The following is a 15,046-nucleotide window of genomic DNA, read 5'->3' on the forward strand; positions in this document are numbered from 1 at the left end:
TTCCTCCCTCTCTCTCTTCTTTGTCTTCCTTTTACGCCGGAAGGAAGCAAATCCACCAACATGACCATGAATCTATGTAATTAAGTACTTCATATTTGCTCACCAGAAACTCAGGCCTACGAAGCCACCGCGAAAGCGTCTTATCTAAAATTAATGGGTGTGAGGATGGCTTTAGAGACGGCAGTTGTTCAACTATTCCTTATTCCCCAGCACATAGCCTTGGTTTCTACAGTCTGGGAAAAGTGATTGCGATCAGTTGCATTTTCTCCTATTTCCTGCAATTAATTCAATGCGCCTCATTATTTGGGTGTTTTTACGAGCAATTGAGGAAATTAGTTGGATGAGAAATTCTTCTTAGACTCTTTCTTTCGAGTTAAGGTCACTAGCCTCATAATTTGGTTGTTGATTTTCATACACCCGGTGTTGGAACTTGACCATAAAAAAAAGACACACAAACACTTAGAATATACTCAAAATAATTATTTGAGAATTTGTCCAATTACTGTCCAATTGTGTAATTTAGTGGAGCGTGCTTCAGAACTCTTCAATGGAAACAATTGAATAACAGTGTTAAGACAGTTGTTATACAGACACACTTGATACTATCGAAAATGCAATTAATGCTAAAGATATGATTTTATCGCGTGGATGAAAAGTATGAAATGCAATAGTAAAAATATAAAACTAGTGATAAGCCTAGATAAGTTTATTGCAGGTGGGATTCTTAACGAGATTCATATCGGAATGCATGAGAATTCTATTACAGATACCAGAATATTCTCTAAAATTTTGCCAAAAAAATATGATCGTATAGGGTAGACGCTGGTATTACCAAAACGCTCCTAATATCGATCAAGCGATGCTTGTAATATCGACTTCTCTTCCAATTGATGGATAAAAAAAAATAATTTTTCTACTTGAACTTTAATTATTATACGATTGTTTGATTAATTTATGTTTCACGATGTCAAATAAAACAATTCATAATTTTTCTGGTAATATTTGCACAAGAAAAGTGATTTTAAAAAATGTGTGAACAAAATTACAATAGAAGACGTTCTAAAAGTTCACTTTGCTGCGATTTGTCTTAAGCAAATACAATCACTTTTGTCAAAGAATTGAACAGTTTGTGCGCTTCTTATCGATACAATTGGTATAGATATTAGAAACCAATTGAGGATTGAAGCTTATATAGGAAGATTTCATAGGTAAGTACTGTTAGTTGAGCGTAATAAGAGGTTTTCTGTGATTGATAATATCAAATTCTGATGTATGGAATATCGGTCACTTTTTTCTTCAGCAAAAGCACCAAAAAGCGCCTTCAATACCGGGATGATGAAATAGCAAAAACCCTTGAGGATGCCAGGAATGGATTTAGCATTAGAGTGGCAGCTCGGATATACAATGTGCCGTACGGAATGGGACGGAACACTGTATGGGAAGTTGAATGGAACCAGTCCGGAGGAAAGACGTATCAGCGCTTTTGCAGTCCTTTTAAGAGACAATGCAAATTTTGTGCAGGAAGTTGAAAATTCCAAACAATTTTGTGGTGTATTAAATTATTTTGATTGTTCCCTTTAGAAATTAAAACTAAGTAGTTGAATTATCTATTTTTTTATTTTATCGGAAAATATGAAATACATCTTCACATTCCCTGATGGTACGTGTAAAACCCATTTTTTCCTTGATCGACACTACAAGCATCGACTAATCGATAATACCATCAGCTGATCGATATTACATGCAAATGCATTTCGAAATTTTTTCGTGTTTTAAACCACTTCAAAATAAATATATCAAGAATGTAAGTGGTCGATCTTGTAGAGGACATCCGCAAGATTGACTATAACAAGTTTTCACTTCAAAAATCCGAATATATATATGGTCTTTTGTCTGTTAAAGTTGATCATTTCCTTAACTGATCGATAATACCCTCGTCTACCCTAGGTTACTTCTTAGGAACTAAAACAATTGAATGTATTTGGTTTTGAACTCGTCTTGTTTTTTGACTTTAGATGAATTAACTCTTAAATAATTGTACTATTTTTTTTATTTCAAATAAAAACAATTGATAAAAGTTTGTAATAAGAACTCTTTACAGTTATAGGCCTAGTCTAGTCTATTTATAGGTCTACACTCTTAGAAAAAATTAGTTCGTACAAGCTCATATGCAGTTATTAGAACTATAAAATATAGTAAATATAGACCCAACTATATATTTAGTTTGGGTAACTAAATGAAATAGTTGACCACAGTTAGTTAAAGTATCCTTTTCATTTAGTTATCACAACTAAATCAAAATAGTAATGGGTACTATAACATATTAGTTCCAATTACTAAATAAATGGGGTTGATACCCATCTTATTGGCTGTAATAACTATATCATATTAGTTGTGGTTACTATATAGCATTCATTGTGATGCATATTTCTTATTAGTTGCTTAAAATTCGAAAGAGCTTCAACGCATTACTAAAATAAAAACCACTCTTTACTATTGGAAAGTAGTCATAACTTTATGAAAATATAGGCCCATCTATTTACATTGGTTGTGAGAACTAAAAGGATTTAGTGACCAATATTAGTTGGGATAATGATTTCATTTAATTAACACAAGCAAATATAATTGTATGAAAGCATTATGAAATAATTGCCGCAACTTATCCACGTAAATATTGTCTTATATTCTCACTACTAATAAATTTATTATGAGTATAATGTTTTAAGAATATAAGAACTATTTTAAATAGATTTGATAATAATCGCCCGAACAACTAATTTTCATTAGTAATCACGTCTAAACTTTTCTAACTAAGAGTGTAGTCATCTCATAAATCAAAAATTACATAGTAACGTTTTAACTATTGTTTCTAAATATTTAAAAAAAATATATATATATTATATTAGTGAGATTACACAAATGTGTGCTCTTAGTTCCAATCTATTTAGGGGGAGATGGGGCTATTTTGAGCTGTGGGGCTAGATTGTTATACGGCTTTTTCTCCTATTTCTAAATGAAGCTGGTACTTACAATTATTTTATTTAGATCCACAATTATTTTGTCTATCCAAATTAATTCATGTTAAAACCAAGTTTCCATTAGAAATATGCGAAAATATTGTATAACAATGTAGCCCCACAGCTCAAAGTAGCCCCACCTCCCCCTATTAATGTTAATTTATGATGAATATGAATTTAATATAGGGTCGAAGGAACACCTATTGGTACTTTGAGTAATAGTAATAGCAATAATTGAATTAATACATTAAATTGATATAAATTATATTGACGAAGTTATCAATAGCTGTTTCCTGCCGAACAAACGTTCCTTTGACCCTTGTTATCACTCACAAGTAGATCTTGAAAAATTCGAAAATCAATTTGAAGATCAAAAAAAGAGACTTTCTTATTCCTTAATACTTTCGCAACTTGGTTGAAGTTACATCCTGTTCGAATTTCGAACTGCCCAAGTGTCAAAATGGACTGTCTGCATATTGTGTGAGGAAAAAAAAACAGAACAACGACGCTTATTTTTCTTGTCCCATTATTTAGACACTCCATAATCACTGAGTAACTCTTGTGGCAGCTTTTTAGTGTGATATTTCATAAATTTTCCCCATCTTGTTCGAAAAATTAGTATGAAAATTCGAAATTGAATTTGATTTCTTCGAACATCAACGACTTTTTGTGCAAATGGAGTTCCATTTACCTTTTATCCAAGACACTATTGAAGAATCAAAATCTACTTGTGTTTAGGGTAAGTGTGCCAAATTTCGGCATAGTTGCATGCAAGCACCAAAGTCTCAAGTTTGAAATGTAATATTTTTAATACTACTTTTTGCTACTTTTTTATAAGGAGTGTTGCTTGAAAGCTTGTAGACACTCTATATCGTCTTTATTTACTCTAAATTCTTTCTTAATACATTTTAAAATGAATAAAAATGTAGATATAGCATTTGTTGCCTATTCTGGCCACCTTCAATCTCATAGTTCCTTGCCCTTCCGGAATTCTCCAATGTCTTTTTCAGATCATCTTGTTCGTGGAATCGACATTTTTTGTTGTTTTTTTTAATTGTATAATCTCTAGAGTGTGTAAAAACTAAAAATTCATGGAAATTCGAGTAACAAAAACTGTGGCCGAAATTGCAAGCTGGCCGGAATTTGGCACACTTACCATACACCCTTTTTGGATCTTCAAATAGATTTTCGATTTTTTCAAGATCTACTTGTGGATGGTAAGACTATAGGGGAAACTGGGGCACCACCAAACACGGGGTACCACCAAACACTAATTTTTATTTCTAAAGTACTTGGACTATCTCGATCATTCCTTCGGTGGACAAGAATCCCTATAGTGCCTATAAATTCCTATAGGTCTTATCCTCTGAAGTCGAATATCCGATTAAAAAATCGCAGTGTTTGGTGGTACCCCGTGTTTGGTGGTGCCCCAGTTTCCCCTATCCTTTTTTTTAATTCAACTAATGATTGTTTAAAAATTTTTATGCATCTTGGTTAAAAGTATAATCTGCTTTTTTTTTGGAAAAATTGAGCTTAACTTAGGTGTCTTCCTGTGTGCATCACCTTGAATTGTCACAACTGTTTCCTCGCTCACTTCACAGGTGATCGTGAATAGATTTCAGTGAGTGTGAGAGAAGAACTGAAGCGTAGAGCTAGCTGTTGTAAGAATAGAATATCCAAGCAATTTTTTTTGCAGATTTTTTCTCTACTCTTCCTCAAATCGAACACCATTTGTTCGCCCCACAATCCCAATTCTTCCACCCATGACTCTTCGTCAGTGCGAAAAATCACAATTCCCATAAAATTTATGTACTTCCATTCCATCCAGGGTCAAATTGATGAAATTTGTCGGTTGATTTCTTCCCAGAGTCTCTGACCTGTGACTCTCTTGGATATGTGTGAATGCTACCCCCTTCTTTCGCCTCAGTTCTCATAACATTCTAAGCATAGAGTTGGCAATTTGCATACGCCACGTAATTCGCCTTTTTGAAAGTGCATATATAGCAGAGACTCTTGAGCTGTTTTCTGGGGGGTTGGAGGGAGGATGAGGAATGAAAAGTGTTCATGCCTGGTGAGTTTGTCCTGGAGGGTCCTTCTTGGCATACTCACACCCAATTTCCCATGGAAGGTGAGACGCATGAAGACCGTGCTGTTTTGCCGCCAAAAAATCCTCCAGGTGTGTATAGCTTCGAGTCATAATACTTTATAAATACGAAAAAAAAATACCTGAAAAGCCATACAAGAGTAATCGTGTTCATCAGATATTCGATGTGAAAGGAGTTGAAACGGATTTTTTTTTCCAAACTCACACTCTCCTAACCTTTTGGAATGAGAGGGTCCCATGTTTTGCATATTAAAGCACCACCACTGAAGGAAATTAATTCCATTTTCGTGTATATGAAATTCAATCCTCCAATGCATGCCTCTGTCATCCCAATAATCGAAAATTTATTTCTTCTATAGGAAAAAAATCACCCCAAGAGGCATCATCCGTGACAAGTCGTCGTCTTTAGAGGCAGCCAGCATCCCAAAAAAAGAAGCACATGAAATTGCTGTGAGAGTGAATAAATTAAGGCTCAGAAATTTTCGTCCAAATGAATCTTGTGTACACTCGAGATGTGAAGGTCTCTCTGCTGGATTTCCCATTGAGATCCCATCCACGGAAACACGAGAAATTCATTAAACATGTCTTAGGATGCAGAAATCCCACTGATCACAAATTTACACACTTTGGGGGGATGATTCATGGTGAGTAACCCTTTTCACCAAATTTAACTCATACCATGGGAATCACATTTCGTCGGGTATCACGAAAATTTCCATAAAATTTGAATATTTGGATTTACGGGAAGTATGTAAAACGGATTAGGAATACTTTCTTTTGCTATACTCCGTATAATCTTCCAATATCTAATTATATAAAAGATGGTAAATATTATTTTCCTAATTAAATTATTGAAAAGTATTAGATTATATTGCATCTAACCATAATAAAATCAGAGAACAATTTTGTAAAAGTAATATTAAAAATTAATTTTCCAAATGAATTTTTGTAATAAGTTTTTAGAGGGGGTATTTTATAGTATAATTTTTCCCTTTGAAACTGAGAATAAAAGAATTGTCACCTATTAGGTTAAAAAAAGCATTTACAATTAGCATTTCCTTCGATCATTTACAAAAATCTTAATTTTTCCCGAAATAATATCGACGCCTCCATTCCATACTTTGCTAAGTCGACTTAGCTTTATATTACTCCCAGAGATATGTTATTCCTGAGACCGAGATCTACAACTCGTGAAAATTTGGTGGTCATCCGATGTTCGGGTAACGAAATATTTGAGATTTTTGAAAAAAATGTACACGGGCAGCATAGGAAATCTCCAACTTCAAATGGCTCTCCTGAAAAGTTGTCATTCTGAGATAGCATAATATGGAATGGAACCGTCGATATGTTGTAGGTAAATCGCTAAGTACAATAGCATCTTTAGCATCTTAAGAGGGACAGAGGCTTATAAATATTTACATGAAACTTTGCAACAGTTTCACCCCCATCAAAATGCAGCATATTTTGGCTAAACTTAATACCTAAAGCCAAGAAACACGAACTCAAAATATATTATGATGATCTTTAGGTTAAAGCGTTTCCGAAGCTCGGTATTTGCCAAACCGCAAGCAATATGGTAAATTTTTGAATTTCGAATAACGAGAAGTTATTCTAGGTCGTAGAATTCCTTCAAAACTTTACAGAAAATTACTAAATAATCTTAAAAGTATACTTTAGATTTGCATAATTACTAAATTATTACAGGATTATCAAAATCCAAATTTCCAAATTGGTTTGTCCGGAATTCCACGTTATCCGGAATTTTTAAATTTACCTTAATAATGAATTTTAGGAATTTGATAGAATTATTATCCATGTTTATCTTTCAATGTCAAAATTTCTTCAAGAACATCACCTGATATTAAATTATTCATGCGTCAACCCTTTGGTTCAAATCTTTACCATAGACAGCATTTATGAACTTATCGTTCCTAGGGGTTTAAGTAAGATACATATATCGAAAATAAAAATGAGAAATTTTAAAAGCCTTTTTTCTTGTAGAACATATTAATTTTAACCAACTCTTTTTTCAAAACTTTTTTTTTTATTTTTTAGTATTACAAGAATAAGTTTCATGATAATGAGTCCGTTTCCATTTTTGGATTTTCCGAAAAGTTTTTCGTCCATGAATTCTCTTATCAAAAATAAACCCACATGGTAAAACATGTCAGAAAGCATTACATAAAATTGTATTACTGACATTGACTAGGCTTACCTTTGTCCAGTTTGATTTTTTCGCCTTTTAAGCCAAAAATAACATTTTGATAACGGCTTGGTAATACATTTCCTGTTAATATAGAGAAGAACATCCTACGACAAAGTTTTAGAGAAATCTATTCCTTATAAAAATTAATTATGAACTAGATATTTCTTTTATTTAAGAAAACTAGTACCTAATAAATCAAATTAATATGCTAAATTACTTAATGCCTGTCAATATTTATTTTGGAATTTTCCTTTAAAGTTTAGAAATAGAGATAAATAATTTCTAGCAAAGTTTTAGACTAATAAATTTCCTTAAAAAAATGGGCTGATTTGAAATTTCTTATATTTTTTGGGAACTCGTTAGAAGTAAAATATCTATTTTGCAACATTTTGCTCAACGTTCTCCTATAAACAGATACTAGATATTGCCTATGAGATTTTGTACAAATATGCTTGTAATTTTTATTAATAACATGAGTTCAGTTCCTAAATTTCTTGTATCTTTGGCTGTGATTCTTTCATAATAAGACCTATTTTGCACTTAAAGAATGTGTTTAGATGAAGTTTAATTTAAAAAAAAGTGGTTTAAATTCTACCACTAATTGATATTATTGTTTTTTTTTCTATTATGAAAAATTTTTGTCTAAAGAGAGAATTTTGACACTTCGTGACCAAATTTGCGTGCAGTAATGATTTATTTCAAAATGCCATATTTTGACAAAAAGTTTTTACAATGTAAATGTCATTATAGTGACTACCAATTACTAGCAAGACCGCAAAAGGATTAATCATAAGCACATTTTAAAAATGAAAAATCTTTTTTAGCGGGAAGTGGGGCCACATTGAAGATGTTATTTTTTCACATTTTTCTTAAGGAGGCTGGCCCTAGCCATAATTTAATTTACTTCCAGGATTGTTTTGTCGATCTATATTACGTTAAAGTCGAGCTTATTTAGAAATATTCAAAAAATAACGTTTTCAATGTAGCCCCACCACCTCCCCAAATACTTCAAACTAAGTTCAAATTTGATTTCAAAGATCGTAAGGTAAAGGACCCTATATCGACCACTTAAGGAGGTGTTTTGTGAAAAACTTATGAAAAAACAGTTATAATTTGTCTTTTTAGATAGGGTTTTTATCTAAAACTATAGAATAGATCCTTATCTATCTTATGGTGGACTTTATTTAGACATAGTATAATTTTAAATTACAAAAAAAATTAAACTTTTTTAAAAATGCGATGTGTTCCTCTACTCGACCACTCTGATATCAGAGTGCCTTTACTTGACCGCCTGGGGTTCCTCTACTCGACCACCCATTTTTTCTAAGAAATTAAATAAACCACAAAACTATAAAGTCATGCATTTAACTTTGGCTTTCTAACACTTCATGAATAACGCTTAAAATTAAGTCAATCATTAATATAAAATATGAAAACTCAGTTTTATGAATTTATTCAGAAGTAGTAAAACATTTAACTGAAAAAGCTCCACTTCCTATGATTCGTCGACAGGTCGAATTGAGGAACATTATATTTGAAATGCACTTTCAATTTTAAGACCTTAAATTTAATGTTTAACTTAATCGTAGAACTAAAATTTTTGCACAGAATAAAGATAAAGTCCTCAACTTGCGATTAGACTCAAAATTTGAATTCTCAAGTAATCTATAAGAATAATAATTGAAATAATTCCTTAAGAAAACAATTAAGAATATCAATAAGAATGCTATAAAATAAATTGATGAAAAATTGCGAATTTTTATTTAAGAAATACTTTTAACACTTCGTAAAAGTGCTTTTTTCAGTGTTCTATGGTCAATTTCTGTGATATTTTCACTGATTTGTATTAATTATGAAATAACTGATCCTATGATGTTAAACTATTTGCCAAATATTATTGCAAATGTAAATAATTTGAACAAATATTTCGTCTGGTCGACCTGAGGAACCTAGGGTGGTCGAATAGAGAGGCGGTCGAATAGAGGATACTTTACCGTATACTTCAAAATCCAAATAAATAAACAATTGTATTAACTTTTTTATACCTAACAGATCAAATGCCTTTTAATGTACGTACAATCCTGAATACAAAACCTGATGCCTAAGGCGTCTGAGGCTAAGTCGTGTTGCTAAACATTAAGTCTGAATACTGTTCTACTAATAAGGATTTTAGAGCATAGATAAAAGATGAATTGTTTAATACATTTCATGGCAAGTAACTTAAGTTAAAAAAAAAAAAGAAACACAAAGATGAAGATTCATTGATTATTCTCTATATTTTTCAAACTAGTATATTACCTATATAAGTGATTATTTTCAAATTCTGTTCTATTGTAACTTCACTTTATTCTAGTAACTCCAATAGTGGGATTGCTCAAACATTTTTAATAACAAAAAATTGAAAAACTAGGGGAAAGTACTCTCCCTTCGAACGATCATACCTTCGAATAATGTGAATTTTCTTTAAGATTGCCTAAGAGACTTAAACATTTCCATTAAATATTAGGTAGCTTAATATCAATTATTAATAATTATGTTACAATCATGTGGAAATCTCTTAGGAAAAGTAAAAGAAATTCACATTATTCGAAGGCATGAACTGCATGAACGTTCGAAGGGAGAGTACTTTCCCCTATTCGTCTTGTGCAGTTTTTAAATTTAACAATCAACTAAGGGCAGAATCACATTGACAGTAAAATGCTCACCGTCACCGTCAAAGCCCTCACCGTATTTCGTTGATTTACGCATTTTTATTGCAATTCTTACGCAAATTTTCCCTTAACGATATTACCTTGTCTCATACTCGGTGGCACTAGGTGAAAATAGTATAAGAAAATTGAATAAATAAAGCGAAAATGCGATAAACGGTAAGCAATAAGAAAAACTGTAGGATTTTTTTGCTACAGTTTTTCGTAGTTTTTTTTTGCTCACCGTTTATCGCATTTTCGTTTTATTTCTTCAATTTTCTTATATTATTTTCACCTAGTGCCACCGAGTATGAGATAATGTAACACGGTAATTGAGAATTTGCGTAAAAATTACAATGAAAATGCGTAAATCAACGAAATACGGTGAGGGCTTTGACGGTGACGGTGAGCATTTTACTGTCAATGTGATTCTGCCCTAACTTGGTTGTAATCCATATGAAGTCCTATTTTTTATTTGCAAAAATCTGAATTCTAAATTTTCTAAATTAAAAACTAATGGAATTATATTTTTGTATTGACTAAAAATTCAGATCGTTTTAAATTAGAAAAAGGTTTAAAAGCTATAAAATAAAATAAAATAACATTATGTAGTATCTTGAGAAAAATTAACTGAAAAATTGGTTCTTAAATATTCCGTTTCAAAACCATATTTTTATGTTCAAACAATTTAATGCTAATTTAACACGACTTCTCACAGTGTAATCTTTGGGAACCATTCCGTAATCTGAAATCAGAATGTTTAAATAAATAAATTACACCTCTTATATTTACATACAAACCCATACAAATCCATACAAACCATATCCATGTGAACATCTTTTTTTCACGAAAAAAAAACATAAATATTTCAAAAATGCTGCTAGAAATCCAGTAAAAAGCCATTTAGGGAAAAAAAAGAAAGACTATAAAAGAATTGTTTGCATAGAAGATTCCCCCTGAAAAAGAATTTCACTACACTTTCCACCCGTATTCATGGTCAGAGCTCCTTGAAAAGAAACTCTGCCGAGAGTGTTTTGAAGACTCTTTAACTCTTGGGATTTTTTTCTGCGCAGTCTTTTGCATTGAAATCTTTTAAGAGGGAGAGTGTAAGTACACAAAAGGATTAAATTTTCATATCTTTTTTTTTTTCTTCTGGGTGGCTTCTTGCAACCCTCAGAGAGTATCTCAAGTAGTTATGCTTCAGCTGGAATACTCTGTCCAAAATATCACGTGGATGGAGAGGCTATGCCCGAGAAAATCTTCGATGTCTTTGAGTGCTCCAAGAGCACGGTATGAAGTTCCTACGATCAAATAAAGCGTAGGAACTCTATACCTCGCTTGTGGAGGGCACCATTTGATGGTTAGTAAAGTGGGTTTTTCTCGGGCAAAATGCGCCAAGCCTCAGCAATTGCCATGGATATTTATCACTGCACAACTACCTCTAATTGCACGTAATTGCAGGAAGTTTGAGCCGCGAAATCGCTCGATTGGGCGGGACTCCTCATCCCCCATCGCAAGCCACTTTTTGTAATTGCTACCTTCCGGAACTCCTCAGCAATATGGGGAGGAAAAATTCTCTCCACACACTGGTCGATGGGCGAGAATGGACAGATAAATTGGGTGCTCGTGCGGAGAAAATTCCTCTGCAGACACTTTTTATCACCACACTAATTGCACTTCTGTTTTCCTTCTCCTGGCCAAAGCAGACGCCGCCCCACAGGCAAGGGAAGAAATTGATGAAAATTGCTGCAATGAGTGGCAAATTGGTTTTCTGAAAAACAACAACGAGTAAAATTACCCTATTTAATAAATTAAAAATTGCACTACGGAAAATGTGCCAATGAATTTAGATAAATTGTTAATTAAATTTAGTTCAGTTCAATTTTGAGACCGAAGGAGTGGGAAAGACTTATGTAAGTAACCTTTAAGGTACCGGCACACCTTTTAGATCGGTCAAATTTCATGAAATCAAAATTCACTTCTCTTTCTTTCTCAAAAGACTTACATAAGTCTATCCCACTCTTCCGGTCTCAAAATTGGACTGAACCAAATTTAATTTGGTGTGATGCTTAAAGGTAGAAGAAGAGTGCGAAAGAGTAGAATAGACATATGCTAAACTTTTAAGAAAGAAAGGGGTGTGAATTTTGATTTTATGAAATTTGACCGACCTAAAAGGTGTGCCCGAGTCATTAGAAAAGAAATTTGGTGATTGTACAGTACACGCTTTACTAATAAAATTAGACATATTTATTAAAAAAAATACTAAAGGCCTCTGCACACCGTTCAGATCGGTCAAATTTCCTGAAATCAAAATTCACTTCTCTTTATTTCTCAAAAGACTTACATAAGTCTATCTCACTCTTTCGGTCTCAAAATTGGACTGAACCAAATTTAATTTGGTGTGATGTTTAAATGAAGAAGAAGAGTGCGAAAGAGTAGAATAGACATATGCTAAACTTTTAAGAAAGAAAGGGATGTGAATTTTGATTTTATGAAATTTGACCGATCTAAAAGGTGTGCCCTAGTCATTAGAAAAGAAATTTGGTGATTGTACAGTACACGCTTTACTGATAAAATTAGACATATATATTTAAAAAAAAATACTAAAGGCTTCTACACACTTTTTAGATCAGAAAATTTTCATAAAGTAAAAATTCACTTCTCTTTCTACCTCAAAAGATTTGCATAAATCTATCTCACTCTTTCGGTCTCAAAATTGTACTGAACTAAATTAAATTTGGTTTGATGTTTAAATGAAGAAGTAGAGTACAGAAGAGTAGGATAGACTCATGCAAACAATTTGAGAAGGAAAAGAATGTGAATTTCGACTTTACGAAATTTTTCTGATCCAAAAGGTGTTTTATGCCGGAGCCTTTTATATTTACAGTATTTTTTTAACTTATCGAAATATTTAAAATATTTGTAAAATATTTTTAAAGTCCAGAAAAGCTTATGCTAGCTAAAATTTACAAATTTGATTGTGAATTTAATTTCAAGGGTAATGCCACAGGAGCACCTTTTAGATCAGGAAATCATGAAATCGAAATTGACAATCCATGCAATATTTCTCAAACGAATTGCATATGTTCATCTCACTCTTTTTCACTCTTCTTCTTCTTTTGAACATCACGACAAATTCAATTTAGATCGAAGTGTGAAAGAGTGGAACAGACATATCCAATACATTTGAAAGAGAAAGGGATGGATATTTTGATTTTGAGAAATTCTCCTGATCTAAAAGATGCACCAGAAGCATAATGAACCGGATTTTGTCGAATTGAAAAGGCAAATTCAATCAAACTTTTACCAAGATTCAGTTTTCCGCGTTATAAACCTTTTCTTTAAGAATATAAAAATGGTTATTCTAGTAAAAAAAACAATTTTGACTAAAACTCAAAAATTAAAACTTTATAAAAGCAATGAAATCACCAAGCCAGTTGTAGTAAAAGGAAAATAAGGAACTTTTCATTTTCCGTGCATACAACTTAGATGCTAATGGCTCCGGCACACCTTTTAGGTCAGGAATATTTCATGAAGTCGAAATTCGAATCCTTTTCTTTCTCACGTATTTGCATATGACTATCCCATTCTTTCGTATACCAACTTCGATTGAGCTAAATTGAATTTAAAGTGATGTTTAAAAGAAGAAGACGAGTGCGAGAGAATGAGATAGACATATGCAAAGAATGTGAGAAAGAAATTGATTCGAATTCCGACTTCATGAAATTTTCTTGATCTAAAAGGTGTGCCGGAGCCATAAAGCCTCATGCACATCTTTTAGATCAAGAAAATTTCATGAAATCAAAATTCACATTCCTTTCTTATTCAAGAATTTTGCATATGCCTATCTCATACTTTTCACTCTTTTTTTTTCCTTTGAATATCTTCACAAATTTAATTCAGATCAATCCAATTTTGTGTGCGAAAGAAAGAGAACTGAATATTGATTTCATTAAATTCTTCTAATCTAAAAGAAGTCCTTGAAGTATAATTATATAAATTAGAATTATTTTTTGCAAAGTCATAAGCTTTTGCTGACCAAAATTTATTATTTCATTAACTAAATTTAATTTTTGTGCTTTTGCCTTCCATTTTAGATCAGGAAAATTTCATGAAATCAAAATTCATATTTCTTTATGAACTTTCGCATACGTCTTTTCCACTCTATCGCAATCTTCATATTCTTCTTCTTACTGTTAGCATCACAACCAATTCAATTTAGAAGAAAGAAAAATAAGAAAATGCGAATTTGATTCATAATTCAATTATTCAATCTAAAATATGTGTGAGAAGTTTTACGAACCAAATTTAATTTTTCCTTATCAATTTTTTTTCCTAAATTAAATTTAGATCAATATAAATTAAAATAAATAAATAATAAAATTTTTACGGATCAACTTTAACTTTTTTCTGTCAAAATTTTATTTCGTTCAGTCCAAAGTGTTTGTATATTTTTAAATTTAAAAATCTTAAATAAAATTGTTTCAAAATATTAAAAATATCAAAACAAAAATAGATTAGCAGGTACTTATGCACTGTTTGTTTATTGTCTAAGCTACGCTCACTTATTACTCCCTTTGCATTAAGTTTAATTGCAATGGAATTTCTTGGTATAAAATTCAAGTCTATTTTAGGGAAACGGTAACTGTGAAAGTTAGATTTTAACTACAAGCAAAAGAATTAAAAACTTATGCGATATAAGTATTGAGCCCAATCAGAAGTAGATTTTGATTCTCCAATAGTGTCTTGGATAGAAGGTAAATGGAACTCTAATTTCACAAAAAGTCGTTGATGTTCGAAGAATTCAAATTCAATTTCGAATTTTCATACCAAATTTTTGAACAAGATGGGGAAAATTTATCAAATATCACACTAAAAAGCTGGTAAAAGAGTTACTCAGTGATTATGGAGTGATTAAATAATGGGAGAAGAACAATAAACGTCGTTGTTCTGTTTTTTTCCTCACAAAAATGTGAAGACTGACACATTTTGACACTTGAGCAGTTCGAAATTCGAACAAGATGTAACTTCC

The 15,046-nt window shown here is 32.0% G+C and overlaps 1 long non-coding RNA gene across 3 annotated transcripts in view; it reads right to left on the minus strand.

Annotated features, from left to right (window-relative positions):
* Positions 1 to 11,224: 11,224 nt before the first annotated feature.
* The window catches only part of LOC129804295 (uncharacterized), a 63,511-nt gene continuing 59,689 nt past the window's right edge, over positions 11,225 to 15,046 (minus strand). For all 3 annotated transcript variants that reach the window (XR_008751970.1, XR_008751969.1, XR_008751968.1), the window contains one exon: positions 11,225 to 11,785. This is a non-coding gene — a long non-coding RNA (uncharacterized LOC129804295). The remainder of the gene's footprint in view (positions 11,786 to 15,046) is intronic.

The sequence above is a fragment of the Phlebotomus papatasi genome, chromosome 2, assembly GCF_024763615.1.
Source record: "Phlebotomus papatasi isolate M1 chromosome 2, Ppap_2.1, whole genome shotgun sequence".
In the NCBI taxonomy this organism is placed as follows: Eukaryota; Metazoa; Arthropoda; class Insecta; order Diptera; family Psychodidae; genus Phlebotomus; species Phlebotomus papatasi.